This window comes from Pelophylax lessonae (genome assembly GCF_965119305.1).
Source record: "Pelophylax lessonae genome assembly, chromosome: 3".
NCBI lineage: Eukaryota > Metazoa > Chordata > Amphibia > Anura > Ranidae > Pelophylax > Pelophylax lessonae.
Genome location: NC_138770.1, coordinates 1,701,439 through 1,724,611, shown reverse-complemented (window position 1 = coordinate 1,724,611; position 23,173 = coordinate 1,701,439). Strand labels below are relative to the sequence as shown.

Sequence of the window (23,173 nt, the reverse complement as noted above, 5' to 3'; positions counted from 1 at the left end):
ACTGGACTTGACTGAAAAACATTTACCGCACTCAGGACAGGAATAAGGTTTCTCCCCTGCGTGAGATCTCTGATGTTTGTAAAGAGCAGACATCCGTGAAAAACTTTGCCCACACTCAGGACAGGAATATGGCTTTTCCCCTGTGTGAGATCTCTGATGTGTGCAAAGATCAGACTTCCGTGAAAAACATTTCCCACACTCAGGACAGGAATATGGCTTCTCCCCTGTGTGTGATTTATAATGTCTGTCAAGAATGCCCTTTTGTGAAAAACATTTCCCACACTCAGTACAGAAAAACGGCTTCTCCCCCGTGTGAGATCTCTGATGTATGTGAAGATGGGACTTCACTAAAAAACATTTCCTGCACTCAGGACAGGAATATGGCTTCTCTCCTGTGTGAGATCTTTTATGCACATCAAGATTGGATTTAAAATGGAAACACTTCCCGCACTCAGAGCAGGAAAACCTCTTATCTGTTGGAAGGACGGCACCATCCCTCACAGTCTGAGGTTCCTCAGGATAAGAGGAATACGATGGTCCATCTACACTGTGTGGTGCCAGATGGACATTTGAGGTTGCCGGGTTTTCTCCTGGACTATACTGTGTGATGTCCTCATCTTCTACTTTACAGTCTGGAGACAAAGTGAGACAATCCTCTGAGGTTTTCCTCATCTCCCGTCCATGTACTAAAATAGAAATAAAAAGATTATTACTAGACAAGAGCAAATTGGTTCCCCTAAACCAGGACTCCGCCCACATCAGGCAGCTTTGTCTCTGAGGATCTTACAATTCCACCCTCAAGGTAACTAGTAAATGGGTCCTCTGATCTCCTACCAGTTCATTTCTTTATTCATGGACCTTAGTCAGAGAGTGAGGAAACAACAAGAACTGTCTTTCATATGGGGGGACAGTGAAGAAGGGATTTTAGGATGAGTGTCCCCTCCCCCTCTATCACTCATTGCCATCTTCCCAACACAAGAAGTACTGAACTTCCTTATTTACTCCATGATTTAGTCATGAATAACAGTGGGGCTGAGCCCCACCAGAGGTCAGAGAGTGAGGATGGGGGGAGAACAACCAAGATGAAGACTGGACTGATCCTGAAGACCACCATCATTGGGTTACTGACTCCTCCCTCATTATCACTTTCTGTTTAAGGTTCCAAAATTGAGGATGTTATCACATTATTATCACCATGTAAAAATAGAGTTTTTGTAAGAACTTACCGTAAAACGGAAAATTGTATCATACTTACCGTAATTTTCCTTTCCTGGTGCCTATCCATGGCAGCATACCTGTGATAGAGCTCCACCTCTACTCTGCCTTCAGGACTAGTGAATAGCTTAAAAGAAAGACGCCCCCTACTCCCAGCATTATCCTGTGATATAGAATACCGAGGGAGGGAGCGTATGGATAGGCATGGATAGGCACCAAGAAAGGAAAATTACGGTAAGTATGATACAATTTTCTGTTTTCCTGGTGCCTCCATGGCAGCATACCTGTGATAAATAACTAGCTGACAAAAGGGTGGGTAGATGCTAACAACACAAAGAAATGCATTGCCCTTCTTTCAAATTCTACAGTGGTGAGCGTTCCAGGGTCAACTCTATAATGTTTTATAAATGTGTGCTGAGACAACCATGTGGCAGCCCTGCAGATGGTATCCAGGGAGACGTTCGCTCTTGCTGCCCATGAGGCAGAAATTGATCTCGTTGAATGAACCTTTACCTGCTCCGGAGGAACCAAGCCTTTAGCCCTGTACACTTTACGTATTAGTTTGACAATCCAGGATGCAAGAGTCCTGATAGAGGCTTCCTTCCCTCTGTTTTTCCCCATGGGATAACAAACAGCCTGTTAGATGTTCTAAATTTTTCTGTAGCTTCGAGATACTTCTTGAGGATTTCCGCTATGTCCAAGCTTGGGTCTATTTCTGACTGGGGAAAAAAAAAAACTGGCAAGGCCCATGGTTCCCTGAGGTGACTTGCGGTAGCGATTTTTAGGGGTGAAACCATGAATAGGTCGCAGTTCCACTCTGTCTGGAAAGAAAGAAACTTGATCCTCTCCGATTCCCAGGGCTTGCAATTCCGATATCCTCTGCCAGATGTAATGGCTAGAAGAAAGGCCATTTTTAAGGATACGTTCCAAATCAATATTTGTTCCATAGGAGCAAAAGGATGTTCCGCTAGAGCTTCCAGGACTAGAGTAAGGTCCCATTTTGGAAAGGTGCGTCTGACCAGAGGGCTTGACTTTAACACCCCTCTAAGGAACGTAGTTACGAGAGGGTTAACCGCCCATCTTGAATTTGTTGCCACAGATAATGCGGCCACCTGGACCTTTAACCACTCTGCAACCGCTCACAGTAATACTACTGCGGCAGAGTGGTTCGTTATCGTCCAGCCACGTAGTATTAACGTGACTGGACACTCCCCCTTCTGGGCGGCGCTTGCGCGCCGCCGGAGGCTCGCTCCCGCTGTTTTCATTCACAGCGGGAGTCGGGCCAGGGGAGGAGCAGCGGCGATCGCCGCTGCTCTTACCCGATCGTCGGGGATCGAGTCTGGAGATCCGCCCGCTGTGTGTAAACACAGCGGGCGGATCTCCATAGTGACAGGGAGTGACAGATCGGACTGTTCAGCATAGCTGGACATCCGATCTGTCCATGACTCACTCAGTCACCTCCCCCCCTACACGTCAGTAAGCACCAGGCATACATTAACCCCTCCCTCTCCAATAAAATTAACCCCTTCCCTGCCAGTGTCATTTTTACAGTAACAGTGCATATTTATAGCACTGATTACTGCAGTAATGTCACTGGTACCCCCAAAAGTGTCAAAAATGTCAGTCAGGGGTCCGGTCTGTCCGCCGCAATGTCGCAGTCCCGCAAAAAAAATCGCAGATCGCCGCCATTACGCGTTAAAAAAAAAACACCAAAAATGACAGAAATCTTTCCCTTTGTTAGTAAACGCAATAACTTTTGCGCAAACCAATCAAAATACGCTTATTGCGATTTTTTTTACCAAACATATGTAGCATAAAACAAATTGGCCAAAATTTTTTAAAAAAATTGGTTTTTACATCTTTTTTGGGGGGAATTTCATATAAAAAAAATGTTAAAAATATTGTTATTTTTTCAAAATAAACGCTCTTTTTTTGTTTATAGCGCAAAAAGTAAAAATCGCACAGGTGATCAAATACCACCAAAAGAAAGCTCTGTTTGTGGGAAAAAAAGGACGTAAATTTCGTTTGGGTACGGCGTCGCACGACCGCGCAATTGTCAGTTGAAGTCGCACAGCGCCGAATCGCAAAAAGTGGCCTGGACGGAAGACAGCAAAATCCTCCGGTAGTAAAGTGGTTAATGAACTGAGACCTAGGCCAAGTCTGGTCTGTAGGAGCTCCAAAATATTGGAGACTGAAGGTGACAATCAATCAAAAAAATTTTTTTTTCCAGCCACAAAGGTTTGGAACTTTTCTCAGACTCTTGAGTAGATGGAGTTGTGGATGGTTTCCTTGTTTGGAGGAGTGTCAACAGGGGAACAGCCTAAGGCTTCAACCCTCCACCACTCAATTTCCACACCCGTGGATACAGTCTGTGCGGGTTTGGATGAGAGACTCTGCCCTGCTGTAGAAGTTGCTGTAGAAGTTGAGGGAACAGGGGAAGTGTCAGAGGTGTGCTCACAGACAGCCGCATGGCTAGTGGAAACTAAGGTCTCTTGGGCCAGTAAGGGAGAATCGCCAGGATGTGTACTGGATCCTTCAGGAGCCTCAGGAAGAATTTTAGAATAAGAGGGCGAGGTGGGAAGGCATACCCTGTGTTGAAGTCCCAGGTGCATGTCAGAGCATCCACTGCTTCCACCTGGGGGTGTGGAAACAGGAGATAAATCTGGGAAGCTTGGTGTTCCACGAGCAAGAGGATGTCGTCCAGGTAATGATATACTTGTAGGCCCTTTTCCCTGAGAAGGGCTATGGTAGAGACCAGGACCTTCGCGAAGACCTGAGAAGTGCATAGGCCGAATGGAAGGCACTGAAACTGAAGATGTAGATGCCCCACTGCAAACCTCAGGTATCTCTGAAAGGACGGAGAAATTGGAATATGCAGATAGGCATCCTGAAGATCTTTTGAGAGTAACCAATCATTTGGTTGTACTCCTTGGATTATCGTCTGCAGATATTCCATCTTGAAACTTTCTAGATCGATATGTCGATTGAGCTTTCTCAGATCTATTAAGTAAGTAAAAACCTGTATATTGCTCCGAAGGGGGCACTGGAACCACTGCGCTCTGCACTTAGAGAGACGTTATAAACTGCAGAAGAGCTTCCGCTTTTTGTGGTGATGTTGGGATCTCTGTCCTCTTGAAGTAATCTTGAGGAGGCCGAGGAGAGAATATCCAGCAGTGTCTGTGTAGTGAACAGATCCACCTGAGCATATTTCCAGTGATTGGCGATCTGGTGAAATACGTGCGGATGCACGGCCCATTCCTTGTTGTCAGGACGAGAACTGGAGAGAATGTCCGCTTGATTGTTTAGTCTGCCCGGGAGATACACTGCTCTGAGGTGTAGGAGATTCCTCTCTGCCCAGAGCATGATCGGTTCTACTTCTGACAGAAGCGACCTGCTGCAAGTCCCGCCCTGTTTTTAAATATAGGAGACTGCTGCCCTGTTGTCCAGTCGTAGAAGGACTCTCTTGCCTCTGAAGTGGGGAGCTAGAGAAGGTTAAGGCTAGGAATGCTCCTCTCAACTCCAGGATGTTCGAGACTAGGCTCTCGGCTTGAAAGGACCATCTTCCCTGGACCTCGATTTTCTCGCAATGGGCTCCCCACCCTTTTCGCTGGCATCTGAAGTAATTGTGCTCCAGGAGAGGGAACCCAACTATCGCGGTTTGGAGAGGTTCTGAAGCTTTGTCCACCAATGAAGACTTCTGTGCATGCATTGTGTTAAGAGGATGGGCTGTGAGAGGTTGTTTCTTCCACTGTTTTAGGAAGCCAGTCTGAAAGTACCTCAGATGCCAACGTGACCGTGGCACCATCGGGATGCATGCTGACATTCACCCTATGAGGCGCAAACAGAGAGAAGCTGTCAGGTGGGGATTGCGCAAAATCTTGGAAACTCTCTGAATGATGATCCTCGCCTTCTGTATGGGTAATGACACTGTACCCTGACTGGTGTTAAATAATGCTCCAAGATAGATCATCTGCTGGGTAGGCATGAGATGGTCTTTCAGATAGTTTATTAACCACTCTGTCTGGGTCAAAGACTGTAACAAGATGTCCCTCTGTGCAAGAAGGTGACTGACTGTTTTATTGTAGATAGGACCAAAGGGTCCTGGCATCTGTTTGCCCAAACTGGCACAAAATGCTTGAGCCTGGCTCCCACCGGGAGTGTTTGGGTCTGCCCTATGTCAAAAGGATTTTGTTTTATTCTAGGGGGGGTGGAGAAAGGTTTACTTTTTCTTGTCCCCAGAAATGAAGACTGGGTACCCCTCCAGGTTTTCCGGCCATCTCTATTTTGGCTAGACTGTCTGAAGACCTGGATTGTTGAAATCTAGAAGAGAAAGAAGTTTCTGGATCTCCCGGCCCGTCTGTCTTGTGGAAGTAAGCCTGACTTGCCACCAGTCACTCTGGAGATTGCTTTGTCCAATATATCCCCAAACAGTGCTTTCCCATCAAAGGGAATTTTGCACCAGTTCTGTTTTGAAGCAATATCCGCTGCCCACGGCTTTAGCCATAAGGCCCTTTTGTCCATGACTGAATTGCTCTGGCTGAGCAGCGAATGGTGTCAATTGCTGCTTCTCCGACGAAATCGGCCAACATCTTCAGCTCGTTCAGTGCCTTTACGATGTCTTGCTTTGGCACATCTCGTCTGATATTCGACTCTTTGTGTTTTCTGTCCAGACTTTTATTGCTGTGGACACTGATGTAAGGGTGATTGCTGTATACATGCTGCACCTGAAGCTACATAGCTCCTTTTGAGATCCAGATCCATACACCTCTCTAAAGGATCTTTAAAGTATGCTGAAACTTCCATAGGAAGAGGAACATTCTTTGCTTGTTGGGTCACTGCTGCATCCACCGCTGGCATTGAAACCAGGGGCTCCGAATCAGCTGGAAATAGAGTGTAAAGTTTCCCAAACTTTGCAAGTGAAAACTTATTTTCTGTCTTCTTCCACTCCTCCTCAATCACCTCCTTTTCCTGAGAAGGGGTTCTGGCCCTGTGCCCTGAAGAGGGAATTGGCATGCTGGCCATAGAGGGGCCTGGCACCTATGGATCAACGTCCGTTGCCTGCGGGCCCTGAGGTATTGCCTGAGCAGGCATCATGGCAGCCAGTTCAGAAAGAGAATCTTTCATGGTCTGTTTCAAAAGCTTGGCTACTTGTAGACTTTCTTGGTCTCGGTCAGCTGCGTATTCCTTAAAGCAGCTCTGATAGACCAGCTTGTTAGGTAGGGGTGTGGCGCCACAGGCCCAGCATTTTTTCCTCACCGAGCACGTATGAGGAGAGGGAGAGCGATAGCTCCTATGAGATCTAGATCGACCTGTCTAGATGAATGCGACCTGTAGCCCGGACTGCGTTCACGAGGAGAAGCATAATGTCCGGATGACTTTCTCGATGTCTTCGAGTAAACCGGGCTAAATAATATCGAGAGAGAAATGTGTTTTTTTTTAAAACACATTTGTCAGTGCTCTCTTTTGATACTCACGCAAGGGTGGTCCCATACCTAATAGACATTTGCGGATCTTGATCATGAGGTGAATGGCTCATGTTGGCTATAGCAAGAGGATCAGCTAAAAATAGGGAGGAGGAAGAAGGCTTCAAAATCGTGCCAAAAAGAAAGGATATTCTAATGCGTTTTTATTTTTAAAAGGAAATACCAGAAAAAGACGTACCTGGTCAATGACACGACCTGACAAGGCTGCGCACAGTTTGCCAGCAAGCCTCGTACTGATTAATTAGAATTAAGGCCCCCTTCACACCTGCGTGACCTCAAAGTCGCACGACCCCACAGCAAATTTGACGCAACTTTGTTGCTGCGACCTTGATGCGAGTCTGATTGGGCTGATAATGTCTTTTCCTCAAAATGCATCAAAATCATGCCAAAAGTAGTGCAGGGACTACTTTGAAGTCGATGTGACTTCAAGTCGCACAGATACGAATGGGGCTCATTGGAAATAATGGAGAACGATTTGTCATGCGATTCTGCAGTCCCAAATTGCACGACAAGTCACACAAGTGCAAAAGGGGCCCCATAGGTAAGGGGAGGAAGTGAAATCCCTGGGACCTGCTCTTTCTGGGAAAAAATGCAATATTTGTTTGCTGGGTTTTTTTTTTTTTAAACTAAAAATGGGAAGGCTTGTTTCATTAACACACACACACACACACACACACACACACACATATTCACACATTATATATATATATATATATATATATATATATATATATATATATATATACACTTTTTCTTTAAATAAATGATCCTCTGAATGAGTGGAGGAAGGAAAATCAACACCACGAGGAACACCTGGCTGGTTGGTAAAGAGAAAGGGGAAAATGAAGCAGATGGAGGGGAAGGAGGGATACAATAAAATGCACAGAGGCAGAGGTAGGGACATACTGCTGCTATTCACCAGTCCAGAGGTATGAGGAAAAAAGGAGAATGCTGGGAGTAGGGGGCGTCTTTCTTTTAAGCTATTCACTAGTCCTGAAGGCGGAGTAGAGGCAGAGCTCTATCATAGGTATGCTGCCATGGAGGCACCAGGAAAACTATTTTCTCTGTGTCCTCTGACAGTCGTAGCCCGTTGAGATGTCCTTCACTATTGGGTAATGGCGCCCTCTGCAGGAGTAGGCATGGTAGTGAAAAACTTAACAAAAAAGCTTTACACAAAGACACACCTTTAGGGGGCTGTCCCTCAGATATTACCCTTAGCCACTCAGTGCTGCTGTTCAGTTTCTTGCTGCCAAGCTTAGGAGTAGGACTAGGTTTCCCAGCTGGGACTCCTGTCTCAGTTTTTATTTTTCTTTAAAAAATGATTTTATTTATTTTCCTCACTAACTATCGCTAGTTAGTCAGGGGGATCCTCCTGGAGAACTACAAGCGACAGCCTCGCACTGGATAATCTAGATCTTTATGGTGTCCCAGCCTGGCCAGCGAGCGTGTGCAAGTTATGGTCCACCCAGGCCTTGCCACGACGGTGCTCCGATGGATGGGGACTAGCCTGCGGAAGCTTTCTTCTCCAGGACTCATCAACCCTGGAACGCCCTGTGTTGCAATGTTCCCCCTTGGCTGATGGCACCCACACTGAGGGTGGGAGGTGACCCGTATTAGAGCGGAGCCCACGGTCCGTGGTATGGTGAGTGATGCTACCCCCCATGTCCCTGGAACAGTCATCTGGGGGGGTGTGATGTGGGCCCACTCCATGGGGATGTCAGAACATGCGGTCTCTGTACTCTGTAGTGTCCCCCATGACCGGTCTGGACGGTCCCGGCCTCCTTGCCCCCTTTGGGGGGGGCTCTGCGGTAAACCCTGCGTGGGGACTTTTTACCTTGTGCTGGGGGCTTCCTGGTGGATTCCCGCGGTGGCCAGGGTCCTGGGTTCCTGACAAATTGGCTCCATTTGTTTTGGGTGTCATATTGGGTGAGGGCAGCCTGGCTGACTCCCTGTGAGGGCAGCAGCCATTTGTTGCTGGTGATTTTCCCCATTGACTTCTATGGCATCCATTTTTTGGTGACTCAGGGCGCTGTATCGGCCTCTAGTGGATGAGGTCACTTCCTCCTAGCTTCCTTTCCTGCTGGAAACACTTGCACTCTGACACTGTGGTGGCTTTCTCTGGTTTTCTCTGTTTTTGTGGGCATTTCTCCTTAAAACTGTGCTTTTTCTGTTTCCTTAACCATCTAAGGGGGGGCTCCGGCAGCGGTGCAGGTTTGCGGTGCGGACCACAAAAATCGCCGATTTAAAAGGCCAGTGTTCCAAAATTTTATTTTGCTGTAAAATGGAGTCCCTGGATAACAATTTCCCCACAGACCTGGTTTGTGCTTCAGGGACATCTGAAGCAACCTCCCTAGTATCTTTATCTGCTGCTCTTGTGACTTTGGGGTCAAAGGTTGATCTTATGATGTCTCAAGGTCCTATTCACAAACGGCCGATGCCCTCTCAGTCATCTGACTCAGAGCCTGATTTGGTTGCCACGGACAATGTCCCCCCTAAGGGGTCCCAGTCTTCACACTCAGATGGGGAGGAGGAGGAGTCGTCCTCCGCTGCGATGCGGGAACGTGCTTTAGTTGACGCACTTATTCACTCCGTCAGGGAGACTTTAAATATTGATGATGAGTCCACCCAGTCAGGTAAGCGGGTTTCCTTCGGGTCCCGCAAAGCCCAGAAGTCGGGCCAGGTTTTTCCCTGCCCCGAGGAGTTTCACGATATTGTGAACCAACAGCGGCGTCACATTAAGCACATGCTGGCGGTGCGCCTAAGAGGTTTCAATGCCACTACCCCTTTGCGGACTCCGTTAACAATCACTGAACGGTGTCACCTAAGGTGGACCACACTGTTTCAAGGTTGAATAAATCCACGGTGGTGCCCGTGGAGGATTCCCTGGTGTTTAAAGACCCAATGTATAGGCGCGTGGAGTCGTTTCCCACCACATATATTTGGTGGCAGGCTCTCTGCTCAAGCCTGTGTTCGCTTCCGTGCTGGTTTCACAGACGGTTACGGAATGGTTAAAGGTGCTTAAGCGCAACTTGGTGGCGGAATTGGTCCTTCCAACTGTTCTTGACCTGGTGGACCAAATGGCCCAGGCCTTGGTATACCTGTGTGACGCAGCCCTGGATGAGGCTCCTCTGGTCGCAAGGTTATCTGCGGTTGGGGGTCGCACTCTGCTGCATGGTTTGGTTAAAGAGCTGGTCGGCTGGCCATGCCTGCAAAAAGACTGCGTTTGATATCCCTTATTTGGGGGATTGGCTTTTTGGGGATCCCTTGGATGAGATTGTCAAGGGTCTCACGAGGGGTAAGAGTACTCTCCTGCCCCAAGCCGCTAAGGGTAAAACACCCCGCGCACAGCGGGGTCCTTCCTTCAAGGCTCATCGGGGGCCTTTTCGTGCCTCAGGGGCACAGGACAAATGTAAATCCTTCAAGGCCTCCGACGGTAACAAGAAGCCATGGTCCGGTAAGCCCAAGGCCGGTCAGTCTGGTGAAGTGGCCCGGTCTTTCTCCGCCTGAAGGGGATGTCTGCATTGCTTTCGGGAACCCTGGTTGTCCCAAATCCAGGACACGTGGGTTCACAAACTGATTTGCTTAGGGTACAAGATCGAGTTTCGATCTTGCCCCGCAGACAGGTTCTTTTATAAAATCTCAAGGGGGCTGTGCAAGATCTTCTTGCCCAAGGAGTTGTTGTACCGGTCCCTCAGCGGGACAGGTTTCGCGGGTTCAATCCCAACCTGTTTACGGTGCCCAGAAAAGAACCGCTTTCTGCGGGTGCAGAAGTTCCGGATGGAATCCATCCGGTCAGTGGTAGCATCTTTGAGTCAGGGGGATTTTCTGGCCTCCATCAACTTAAAGGATGCGTATCTACACATCCCTAGCTATGAGGGTCATCAGCGGTTTCTCCATTTTGCGGTGGCAGAGGACCACTTTCAATTTATGGCATTACCGTTTGGTCTTGCTTCAGCTCCCAGGGTATTCACCAAGGTTTTGGCCCCTGTGCTGGCTCTGCTGCTAAAGAGGGGGATTGCGGTCCTTGGTTACCTGGACGACCTCCTGTTGAGGGCAAGCTCATGTGCCACTCCGTCGAGCGATCTGACGGTCACGGTTCAGATGCTCCAGGAGTTCGGGTGGACCATCAATTTCCAAAAGTCGGCACTGATCCCGCCAGTCCGCCTGAGTTACCTGGGCATGGTCCTGGACTCTGCTAAGGCGAAAGTTTTTCTCCTGGTGGACAAACTTCGGACTTTACAGGGCGAGATCAGGTCCCTCAGGGACAACGATCTCTCCTCCCTACGGGCCTGCATGAGGTCCCTGGGGTTGATGGTCTCAGCCTTTGAAGCCATCCTGTTTGCTCAGTTTCACACGAGAACTCTGCAAGCAGAGATTCTTGCCAAGTGGAACAAGGATCCTCAGTCATTGGACAGGAGAATGTTTGAGCCATCTCACGAGGTTGGAGCTTTCGTGGCGGCTCCTGTCACCCACTCTGACCCAAGGCAAGTCCTTTCCTCTATTGTGGATGGTGATCACCACGGATGCCAGTCTGACAGGCTGGGGTGGAGTACTGGACACCCTGTGTGCCCAGGGGACATGGTCAGCGGCGGAATCCTCCTTGCCGATAAATGTCCTGGAGCTCCGAGCGATCAAATTATGCCTGATACATTGGTCGACTCGGCTGCACGGTAAACTGGTTTGAGTTCAAATGGACAATGCCAAGGCTCTGGCTTACATCAATCACCAAGGGGCACAAAGAGTGCCCAGGCGGCCATGGAGGTGGCCGAGATTCTGTCTTGGGCCGAGGCAAACGTTCCACGGATCTCTGCTGTTCACATTCTGGGAGTGGAAAACTGGCAGTCGGACTATCTAAGTCGTCAGTCCTTGGATCAGGGGGAATAGTCCCTGCATCCAGAGGTGTTTTGCCTCCTGTGTGCCCGATGGGGGACTCTGGACGTGGATCTGTTCGCGTCTCGTCTCAACAAAAAGGTTGGAAGGTTCATGGCCAGGGCCTGCGATCCTCTGGCGGATGCCATGGACGCGTTGGTGGTGCCCTGGCACTGGTATTGGCTGATTTATGCCTTCCCTCCGATCCAACTGTTGTCCAGGTTCCTCCGCAGGTTGGCGTTGGAACAGGTGCAGGTAATTCTGGTAGCTCCAGACTGGCCTCGTCGGTCTTGGTACGCAGACCTCATACAGATGGTGGTTGAGCCTCCCTGGTGGCTACCTCTGAGAGAAGATCTGCTGTCTCAAGGGCCGATCTTTCATCTTGCTTTACGTTCTCTGGCTTTAACGGGTGGCTGTTGAAAACCAGGTGTTGAGAGACAGAGGTCTCTCGGATACTGTCATTCCTACCTTGCTGAGAGCTCGGAAGGCTACCTGAAGGAAGATTTACCATTGTACCTGGAAGGCGTATATTGCCTTTTGTGAGTCACAAGGGTTTCATCCTCGCTCCTTTTCGGTGGTGAGGGTTTTGGCCTTCCTGCAGGAAGGTGTGGAACAGCGTTTGGTGCTGGGCATGATCAAAGGTCAGTTGCCAGCCTTGGCCATTTTCTTCCAGTGTCTCTTGACGACTAACTCCCTGATTCGCACCTTTATTTAAGGGGTGCGTCATCTGGCTCCCCGGCAGAGGGCTCCTTTGCCTCCATGGGATTTGAATATAGTTTTGTCCATTTTGCAATGGCCTACCTTTGAAAATATCAGAGAAATATCTTTACCTGTGTTGTCCCAGAAAGTTGCCTTTCTGGTGGCTATCACCTCTGCTCGCGGAGTGTCTGAACTGGCGGCTTTGTCTTGCCGTTCACCTTATCTGGTTGTTCATCGGGATAAAGTCTTCCTGTGACCTAATCAGTCTTTTCTCCCTAAGGTGGTGTCGGCTTTCCACCTCAACGAAAATATTGTGTTCCCTTTGCTTTGTGCGAAGCCCAAGCATCCCAAGGAATTCACCTTGCATTCATTGGATATGGTCCAGGCGATCAGGGTTTACCTGTCGGCCACGGAGTCTTTTAGGAAGTCCGATTCCCCGTTTGTCCTTTCTGAATTACCTCGGAAGGGTTCAGCTGCGTCCACTGCAACCATTTCCAAATGGACCAGACTATTGTTCAGGTCTATTCACTAAGGGTCAGGTGACTCCTTTCCCTGTGAGGGCGCATTCTACTAGAGCTGTGAGTGCCTCTTGGGCTTTTTGCCATCAGGCTTCTGTGGCTCAGGTATGCAAAGCGGCGACCTGGTCGTCTGTGCACACTTTCACAAAATTCTACAAGATTGACATGATTGCATCCTCAGATGCTTCCTTTGGCCACAAAGTTTTGAGCGCTGCGGTTTGTTGAAGAGACGTGTTGTTCTGTCTCTTCTTGAGGTGAGTTTTGTTCTGGGGTTGGCTCCTGTTGAGCTTCTGTTGCCCGGTTGGCTCAGTTTTTCCTCTGGCCTTGTGGACATGTTGCTGTTCTTTGGTTGCGTCTTTCCCACCCCTCACACACCTGCACTGCTTTGGGACATTCCAATGGTGAAGGAAGTCTGTGCTCCAATCAAATCATCATGAATCAAATCATGTCCAGCTGGTAGAAAATGGGTGTAACACAAGAGAATACATATTATGTGTATATATACAGTGCCTTGCGAAAGTATTCGGCCCCCTTGAACTTTTCGACCTTTTGCCACATTTCAGGCTTCAAACATGAAAATATAAAACTGTAATTTTTTGTGAAGAATCAACAACAAGTGGGACACAATCATGAAGTGGAATGAAATTTATTGGATATTTCAAACTTTTTTAACAAATAAAAAACTGAAAAATTGGGCGTGCAAAATTATTCAGCCCCCTTAAGTTAATACTTTGTAGCGCCACCTTTTGCTGCGATTACAGTTGTAAGTCGCTTGGGGGTGTGTCTCTATCAGTTTTGCTCATCGAGAGACTGAAATTTTTGCCCATTCCTCCTTGCAAAACAGCTTGAGCTCAGTGAGGTTGGATGGAGAGCGTTTGTGAACAGCAGTTTTCAGTTCTTTCCACAGATTCTCGATTAGATTCAGGTCTGGACTTTGACTTGGCCATTCTAACACTTGGATATGTTTATTTGTGAACCATTCCATTGTAGATTTTGCTTTATGTTTTGGATCATTGTCTTGTTGGAAGACAAATCTCCGTCCCAGTCTCAGGTCTTTTGCAAACTCCATCAGGTTTTCTTCCAGAATGGTCCTGTATTTGGCTCCATCCATCTTCCCATCAATTTTAACAATCTTCCCTTCCCTGCTGAAGAAAAGCAGGCCCAAACCATGATGCTGCCACCACCATGTTTGACAGTGGGGATGGTGTGTTCAGGGTGATGAGCTGTGTTACTTTTACGCCAAACATAACGTTTTGCATTGTTGCCAAAAAGTTCGATTTTGGTTTCATCTGAGCAGAGCTCCTTCTTCCACATGTTTGGTGTCTCCCAGGTGGCTTGTGGCAAACTTTAAATGACACTTTTTATGGATATCTTTAAGAAATGGCTTTCTTCTTGCCACTCTTCCATAAAGGGCAGATTTGTGCAGTATACGACTGATTGTTGTCCTATGGACAGAGTCTCCCACCTCAGCTGTAGATCTCTGCAGTTCATCCAGAGTGATCATGGGCCTCTTGGCTGCATCTCTGATCAGTCTTCTCCTTGTATGAGCTGAAAGTTTAGAGGGACGGCCAGGTCTTTGTAGATTTGCAGTGGTCTGATACTCCTTCCTTTCAATATTATCGCTTGCACAGTGCTCCTTGGGATGTTAAAAGCTTGGGAAATCTTTTTGTATCCAAATCCAGCTTTAAACTTCTCCTCAACAGTATCTCGGACCTGCCTGGTGTGTTCCTTGTTCTTCACGATGCTCTCTGCGCTTTAAACGGACCTCTGAGACTATCACAGTGCAGGTGCATTTATACGGAGACTTGATTACACACAGGTGGATTCTATTTATCATCATTAGTCATTTAGGTCAACATTGGATCATTCAGAGATCCTCACTGAACTTCTGGAGAGAGTTTGCTGCACTGAAAGTAAAGGGGCTGAATAATTTTGAACGCCCAATTTTTCAGTTTTTTATTTGTTAAAGTTTGAAATATCCAATAAATTTCGTTCCACTTGTTGTTGATTCTTCAAAAAAAATTACAGTTTTAGATCTTTATGTTTGAAGCCTGAAATGTGGCAAAAGGTCGAAAAATTAAAGGGGGCCGAATACTTTCGCAAGGCACTGTATATATAGCAGTGGGTACAAGGGAGACCAGAAGTCAGGACTATGTAATGTACAACATATTGTATAAGATACAACAGATAGGATTATATAGTATCTGAATGATGTAATGTACAATATAAATTATATAGTGTAAGGGTCTGGAAACACGTATGGTGAAATCAACATTTTGCGGCCAGCTGAACCCCAGAATCTCTATAAATGCAGTCTAGAGACATAAATTGTGACTGAAGCATAGAGACAGAAGAATATCTGAGAGAAATACAGGAAGGGGAATGCAGGTCAGGAAAGTGACCAGGGTATTACAGGCTAAAATCACCCAGTCCCTGCCATTCTCTGGACCAATCAGTGAGCAGTATGGGTGGAGGAATGTATTTAGTGCTAATGACCCACCTGTGCTGATCTCTGTAGGAGTGTCCTCCTCTATAAATGTCCCCGTTATTCCATCCTCCTCCATAGACTGCTGATCATCCCTCACATACCTCTCTTCTTCTTCTGCTTTAACCTCAAATTCTATATCGATTGGATCTCCACTCTAAACCAAGAAAATGAGAGAGAATATTATCTGTAAAATATAAGCTTTATTATTGTGACATCACATAAAAAATCCACACACTGTCTCCACAAGTCCATGTTCTAGATGCTTCATCCCACCAACCTTGTAACAGTGAGGGACGGTGTGACCTTCCTGTGTGAAATCCCGGGAATACAGAGGACGGGGACATCTCTCTGGTGGGTTCCTGGTATTAGGTGGCTCCATCATATTCTTATGTCCATCTGAAAACTCCTCCATCACTCCATACTCCTCATCCTCCTCTTTATACTCTTCTTTAACATCAATATTATCATCCCCGAGGTTTCCACTCTGAATATATAATAAAACATTCATTGTAACAAACATACTGTGTATAAATCAGAACTACCAATAATTGTCAATCATCTACCTGATGATGATGAGGGATGGTGTGACCTTCCTGTGTGGAATCCCGGGAATACAGAGGACGGGGACATCTCTCTGGTGGGTTCCCATTACTGGATCCATCTGTAGGAAACACACACACTGACTGAATACATTGTTTCTATGTGTTTATCAGATGATGGGGGATCTAGGTGGACCCTCCGTACTGCTCTCTCCTTTACAATAAAGTCTCCTCTTACCCGGTGATGTGAGGGGCGGCTGATTCTCCATCATGACGTCCTTGTAGAGATCCTTGTGTCCTTCTAAATACTCCCACTCCTCCATGGAGAAATAGACAGTGACATCCTGACACCTTATAGGAACCTGACACACACAATGATACAGTCACCATCCAGACACATCCCTTGTCTGTTACTGGATAATGTCCCAGAATTCCCAGCACCGCTCACCTCTCCTGTCAGCAGCTCCATCATCTTCTTGGTAACTTCTAGAATCTTCTGTATGTTGTGTCTCTCAGGTTTTAGGGAGTCACATGGAGGCACTGTGATGGTCATATGATCACCTGACTTCAGAAGAGGAAATCTCTGTAATCAGGAACCAATAGGAATATCATGTTAGAATCCCAGAATCCTCCTCCCCTCTCCAGTCAGGTCTGTGTTTTATTAATAGAGATAAAAGTGATGTCATGTGACCTCCCAGAATCCCCCTCACCTCTCCGGTCAGCAGGTAGATGATCTCCAGGGTGAGGTTTAGTATCTTCTCAGTCATGTGACTCCGGTCCTCCTCCATCCTCATTGGTGCCGTCATCTATGAAGGGTTCCCTGTAGACAGATAATATTGATAACAGAGAATTATCTGGATTGGTATTGGTTGTACAATAATAGGATGTGGATATCAGGAGGTAATATGAAGGTCGGTATTTATTTAAGCACTATGGTCCCAGTGAGAAAATATTTAATCTGGACAGTTTAGTGTTTTCTATGATTCTTGGGGTTTGGGATTCTCGTAAAATTTGGCCACCTGGATCACAAATTCCATTCTTTATGTTGGGTGTGAGATGAGGAGGAGATCCAGGAATCAGGATAAAGGTCAGGACAAGAAACAGGCGAGGGCATCCAAGAGATGAAGCTGGGGTCACTACACAGAAAATCAATCCAAGGAAACAACAGGCAGGACGAGGAATAGCAAGAAGGAGCTCAGAGACAAATGAGAATATTGCTCAGCCAATGGGAGATTATCTCAGCATGACTTACATAATGAAGGAGATGAGGGGGAGGGGAGGTGACCATAGATACATGGAAATTCAGCTGGTTCAGCAGGGATCGGTCACATTTCCATCCATGTGTGGTCACTGCCGGATAAAAGTCACTCCATCAGCGGCTGCAGCCAACAGCTTCATCACTGATCTGTGTATTCTGAGAGCAGAGGAGCGCCCCCCATTGTCAGAATACAATAGTGCAGCGGGGAGGACTCTCCCATCCCCCTCCAATGTGTGGATGGGGAATGAGTGTAGCTTTTTTTACTCATCCCGCTGGCTGAACGATAAAACTGAACCATGTATGGCCAGATTTAGAAGCAAGATATATTATTCATCAACTGAACCCCCTGAAGGGGTTAATGTAGGTTTCCACACTATATATGTGTGTATCATCATCTGCTGGAGATAAAAGACGTCACAGTGACTATGGAGGAAGAGGACGGACATGACGGGGGGGGGGGGGGGTTACTGGGTGTAAATAGAAAATAAGATCTTATTACCTCCTCTTCTGCCACTTACAGCGATGTCTCCTCTCTACTTCCTCCCGACTCACCTCTCACCCGGAACTTCCTGTTTGTATCTGACATCACTTCCTGTCTGTATTCCATAGAGACTTCCTGTCTGGATAGAAGTGAGATCACCACCTTGTGGAGATCAGAGGAACTGCATCCCTGGTAGTGTGAACACGGCCTTATGCTGTGTGTGTATGTATTGTATATCCTTATAGATGGGTCATCTCCACTCCCAGCAAGGGGGATAGAAATATATTACTGCTCGGGGGGAGACATTTTGGCCCCTTTGATTTTGCAGTAAAATTGATTGCAGATTTAGTCATGTAGAACATCTGTTATATGGATAAAAAGAACTCCAGCCGAGAGTAAAGGGTGGAAATGGCTCCTGATCCCCAGATTTGGGCAATTATGTCATCAATATAAATTGAAAAAAACCTGCGCTATGTGTAACAACTCAAATACCTACAAAAATAACTTATATCGGACTGCTGCTGTAACAAAGGTAAGTATTCCCTTTATCAACTAGAAGAGCATTATGTGTCACAGCGCTGTCCTATTGTGTGTGCACAGAAATGATCACAAATACACTAAAATATGTGGATACATTCATATATAAAGTGCTAGGGGCTCAAAATAATATTCTCTGCGGATCTACTAATTCCACTTTACACCTACTTCATTTATCTTATGGTGTTTACCAATAAATTAAGTAAACTGATCCATGTGCAAATTCATATACAACATAAAGTGCTTTGTGCTCAAGATTCTGTTCCCTGCAGATCCACAGCTTACACCTTGCACCTACTTCTTTATTCTTATAATATTTGCTGCTATAATAAATAAAATAATAATCTGTGTAAATTCATGTAATCATACAATATTGTGTGCTCAATATAATGTTCTCTGCAAGTCCACTGCTTCCACTTTGCATCTACTTCAATTAACTCATTTTGTTTAAAAAAAGTCCACAAATGAATGAAAAGTTGATAAGGTGTGAAAGTTCTCCGTGCTCAAAACTGTGCCAGCTGTAGTGTAGCCACGCCTTCTTCCACCTCTTACACACGTGATGGTGAGGGCGCCCCCTTAGTAGTGCTTCCCCACTCCCCAGAGCAATATGACTCCCAGCTTTTCAGCTACCAGAGTCACAAACATCCTTCACACTCTCCTCACCTCCGATGGCAAAGGAACTGGATCCTCCTCGCTCACTCCTGCAAGTCTGCTGCGCTTTCTGTCAGTCACCCTCCTAGACTCGGCTTCCTCCTCCGACCGCTGTTCCAGCAGGAGCTCCGCCTCTTCATACACACTCAGGGAGGAGAGAAAGGGGAAGGATATACAGTACATACATACACAGCACAAGGCCGTGTTCACACTACCAGACGGTTCTCAGGGCTGCAGTTCCTCTGAGCTCCACAGGGTGGTGATCTCACCTCTACCCAGACAGGAAGTCTCTATGGGATACAGACAGGAAGTGATGTTAGATTTAGGAAGGACGTTCCATTTGGTAGGACAGAGAGAGAAGACAATGCAGGAACTGGCGGCAGAGGAGGTAATACATAGATTAACCCCTTTAGGGGGGATCAGTTGATGAATAATATATCTTGCTATATAAAGCTGGCCATACATGGTTCAGTTTTATCATTCAGCCAGTGGGCTGGATGAAAAAAAAACTGAAGCGTTTCCCCATCACACATTGGAGGGGGATGGGGGAATTCCCCCCACTGCACTATTGTATTCTGACAATGGGGGGCGCTCCTCCACTCTCAGAATACACAGATCAGTGATGAATCCATTGGCTGCAGTCGCTGATCGAGTAACTTTTATCTGGCAGTGACCACACATGGATGGAAATGTGAGCGATCCCTGCTGAACCAGCTGAATTTCCATGTATCTATGGTCACCTTAAGTGACTTCCTCCCCTCCCCTTCATCTCTTGGATGCGCTCGTCTGTTGCTTGTCCTGACCTTTATCCTGATTCCTGGATCTCCTCCTTATCTCTCCTCCATATCCTCATACACAGCTTTTCTCCACACCTGCAGTGACCCTGGGGGGGGGGGGGGGGGGTGCAAAGTTGGCACCAGCATGCAGCAAAATCCATCCCCACCATTAGGAGCTCTGGAGAAAATTGTCTGCTATTTCCACTCCGTTCCTCCGCACGTCACCTTCTCACATGAGAGCCTCATATAGAGGGCCCCTCAAATCCCCCCATCCAAATGTCCCTCCATTTAGGAGTCTATATGTCTGATGACATCACACTGACCTCACAGCTCCTCCTCTAAATTTCCCTCCATCTGGCTTTTTTTCTGATGCTCTTAGGATGTGGGCGGACCCTTGGCATCCTCACTAGCAAAGTGGGTCTGTTGGTTCTGCGTTGTATGTAATGATGTCAGAATGCCTGCAACAAACTTTTACCCTGCGTAGTGCGGGGGTCCTGTGTGGGTAAATTATACCTCAGTCTGAGGTAGGGCTTTAATCAAGTGGAAACCTGAATGGTGAGGTGAGGAGGATTCTGGGAATTTCATTTGATTTTACTATTTGTGTTCAGATCTAGAGTTTTCCTCCTGTGAAGTCTGGAGATCATATGACCATCACATTGCCTCCAGCTTGTCTTAAATAGGGGCTACTATGTCATGTTCGTTTTTGGCTGGGCTGTTCTTAGCTCTCCTTGGCCCCGCTCTCCATGATGAAACGCAGCACACCATAGCAGGCTCTCCTCACAGCCAGTCCTCCCAGGAGCTTGTAACGCAGGGATTCAGCCTGAGCGATGGCACACAGACCCCTTGTGGCAACTTTCTCTGCATACAGCTCCACACTGCCCTCAGGAAATCCAAACCTCTTCTGGACTACGGCAGTTAGCTCAGGGATACGGCGCCCCTTCTCACCAAGGACATTCTGGGTCCTGGTAGCCAGAATGATGATCTCAGTCCTGGTTGGGGTGACTCGGACCTCTACACCAGAGTAGCCATCTTCAGCCAGCTCGCGGGTCAGGAACTCGTTCAGTTCAGCCTTGAAGATGCCATCGGTGACAAACTTCCTCGCCATCTTGCTCCTCGCTGCTGGAAAGAAAAAGCCTGCACTATATACTCTATGTTGTACATTACATAGTCCTGACCCCTGCACTGTATGCTCTATGTTGTACATTACATACTCCTGACCCCTGCACTATATACTCTATGTTGTACATTACATACACCTGACCCCTGCACTATATACTCTATATTGTACATTACATACTTCTGACCCCTGCACTATATACTCTATGTTGTACATCACATAGTCCTGACTTCTGCTCTCTCCCCTCTACCCTCTGCTATATATACACATAATATGGATTCTCTTTTGTTACACCCATTTTCTACCAGCTGGACATTTTATATCGGTAGATAGTGAGTAGGTGTCCCGCACATCAAGGCATGACCTGGCGTAGGTCCAGACTGAGACTGCCATTTACTATCATACAGCAGGTCATAGTTACATAGCAGTTGAGGTGAATAAAGACAATAGTCCATCCATTTCAACCTTTCTAGGTGTGTATGGCCGTAATCATCTCTCATACCCCTGAATGTTCTGATCCTTGAGATATATGTCCAAGAGTGTTTTGAAAGCCACCAAACTTCCCACAGAAACCACCTCTTGTGGTAGAGAATTCCACAATCTTGTAGCCCTAACAGTAAAGAACCCCCCGCGTTGCCTGAGGTTAAAATGTTTCTCCTCTAATCGCATTGTATGTCCTTGAGTCCTCATGCAATCCTTGCAACTGAATAGCTTTTTTTCTAGGCTGAGATCACCATTGAGGTATTTGTAAATTGCTATCATGTCCCCTCTTAGGCGTCTCTTCTCCAGGGAGAATAAATTAAACAATTGTAGATGCTCTTCATAATTAAGGTCCTCCAATCCCCTAATTAGTTTAATTGCCCTTCTCTGGACTCTCTCCAGCTCCAACACATCCCTCCTGAGGACTGGCGACCAGAACTGGACAGAATACTCCAGATGCGGTCGGACCAGAGTTTTATATAAAGTGGAAGGATTATAGTTTTATCTCTGGAAAACATCCCTTTCTTTATGCATGCTAATATTCAGCTTTGGCAGCTGCCGCTTGACATTGCATGCTATTGCCTAGTCTATCCTCTACTAAGACTCCCAGATCTTTCTCCATTTTTGATTCCCCCAAGATTTCCCCCCCTAACGTGTATTGTGTTTTTATGTTTTTAGTCCCCAAGTGCAAAACCTTACACTTCTCCACATTAAACCTCATTTGCCATGTCGTTGCCCACTCCATTATTTTGTCCAGGTCATTCTGTAGGATATCTGCTTCATGCTGTGCAGTTATTGCCCTGCCCAATTTTGTGTCATCTGCAAAAACTGATAACGAACTACTGATCCCGTCCTCAATGCTGTTTATGAATAAATTGAACAAGGTTGGTCCGAGGACTGAGCCTTGGGGGACCCCGCTTACTACATCAGACCAGTCTGAGTATGCGCTGTTTATTACCAACCTTTGGACACGCCCTTTTAGCCAGTTCCGTATCCAAGAGCAAACCCTGTGGTCGATGCCTGCAGACCTTATTTTATAAATTAAGCGCTTGTGGGGAACTGTATCAAACGCCTTAGCGAAATCCAGGTACACCACATCCACTGGTCTGCCCCTATCTAGCTCACAGCTCACCTCCTCGTAGAAAGTTAAGAGATTGGTTTGACAAGAACGCCCATTTGTAAACCCGTGCTGATTACTGCTGATGATGTTGTTTTCTTTAGCAAACTCTACGATATAGTCCCTTATCATCCCCTCCAGAAGTTTACATACTATCGATGTCAGACTGACAGGCCTATAATTTCCCGGGACATGCCTCTGCCCTTTTTGAATATCGGTATCACGTTAACTTTCCTCCAATCCCCTGGTACATCCCTGTCATAATACTGTCAGCAAAGATCAGGAACAGTGGTCTGGATATAACCTTACTGAGTTCCTTGAGTACTCTCGGATGTACGCCATCCGGGCCTGGTAAATTATTTGTGTTAATTTTATCCAGCCTTTCCCTGATTTCACCCTCTGTTAGCCATAGCGGCAAGTCCTGTGTATTACTACTAACCATACAGTCATGGTCAGTGTACCCCTCCTTTTCCTGTGTAAAGACTGACGAGAAAAAAGCATTCAGCACGGTTGCTTTTTCAGTGTCCTCTGTAACCATCCTCCCATCATCGTTCATTATGTGTGCAATATGTTCTGCCCTAGCTTTTTTGCTGTTGATATATTTAAAGAATTTCTTTGGGTTCTTTTTACTATCCTCTGCTATTTGTCTCTCAAAGTTGATTTTGGCCATTTTGATTTCGTATTTACTTTTCTTATTTGCCTCCTTGTATTGCTGGAAAGCCGATGCTGTGCCCTCTGATTTATATTTCTTGAAGGCCAATTTTTTTTCCCCTAATAAGTTTTTTAACGCTACGGTTTAGCCAGCCAGGTTTGGCTTTGTCTCTTCTAAATTTATTTCCCATAGGAATGCACTGCAAGATGCATTTGTTTAATATGTTCCTAAAGCATTCCCATTTTTCCTCTGTGGTCAGGGATCCCAGGGTTTGGTCCCAGTTTACCCTTTCC

At 46.6% G+C, this 23,173-nt stretch overlaps 2 protein-coding genes and 1 pseudogene across 3 annotated transcripts in view; 2 read left to right on the top strand and 1 right to left on the bottom strand.

Annotated features, from left to right (window-relative positions):
• Positions 1 to 23,173, top strand: part of LOC309549119 (uncharacterized protein) — a 2,919,967-nt gene that overhangs the window by 1,683,378 nt on the left and 1,213,416 nt on the right. The gene's annotated exons all lie outside the window — the stretch shown is intronic.
• Positions 1 to 23,173, bottom strand: part of LOC309549117 (uncharacterized protein) — a 4,285,597-nt gene that overhangs the window by 3,159,669 nt on the left and 1,102,755 nt on the right.
• LOC309548655 overlaps positions 20,665 to 23,173 on the top strand; it is a 30,631-nt pseudogene continuing 28,122 nt past the window's right edge. The window contains exon 1 of the transcript in view: positions 20,665 to 20,669. The product of the transcript in view is annotated as an uncharacterized misc_RNA (transcript). The remainder of the gene's footprint in view (positions 20,670 to 23,173) is intronic.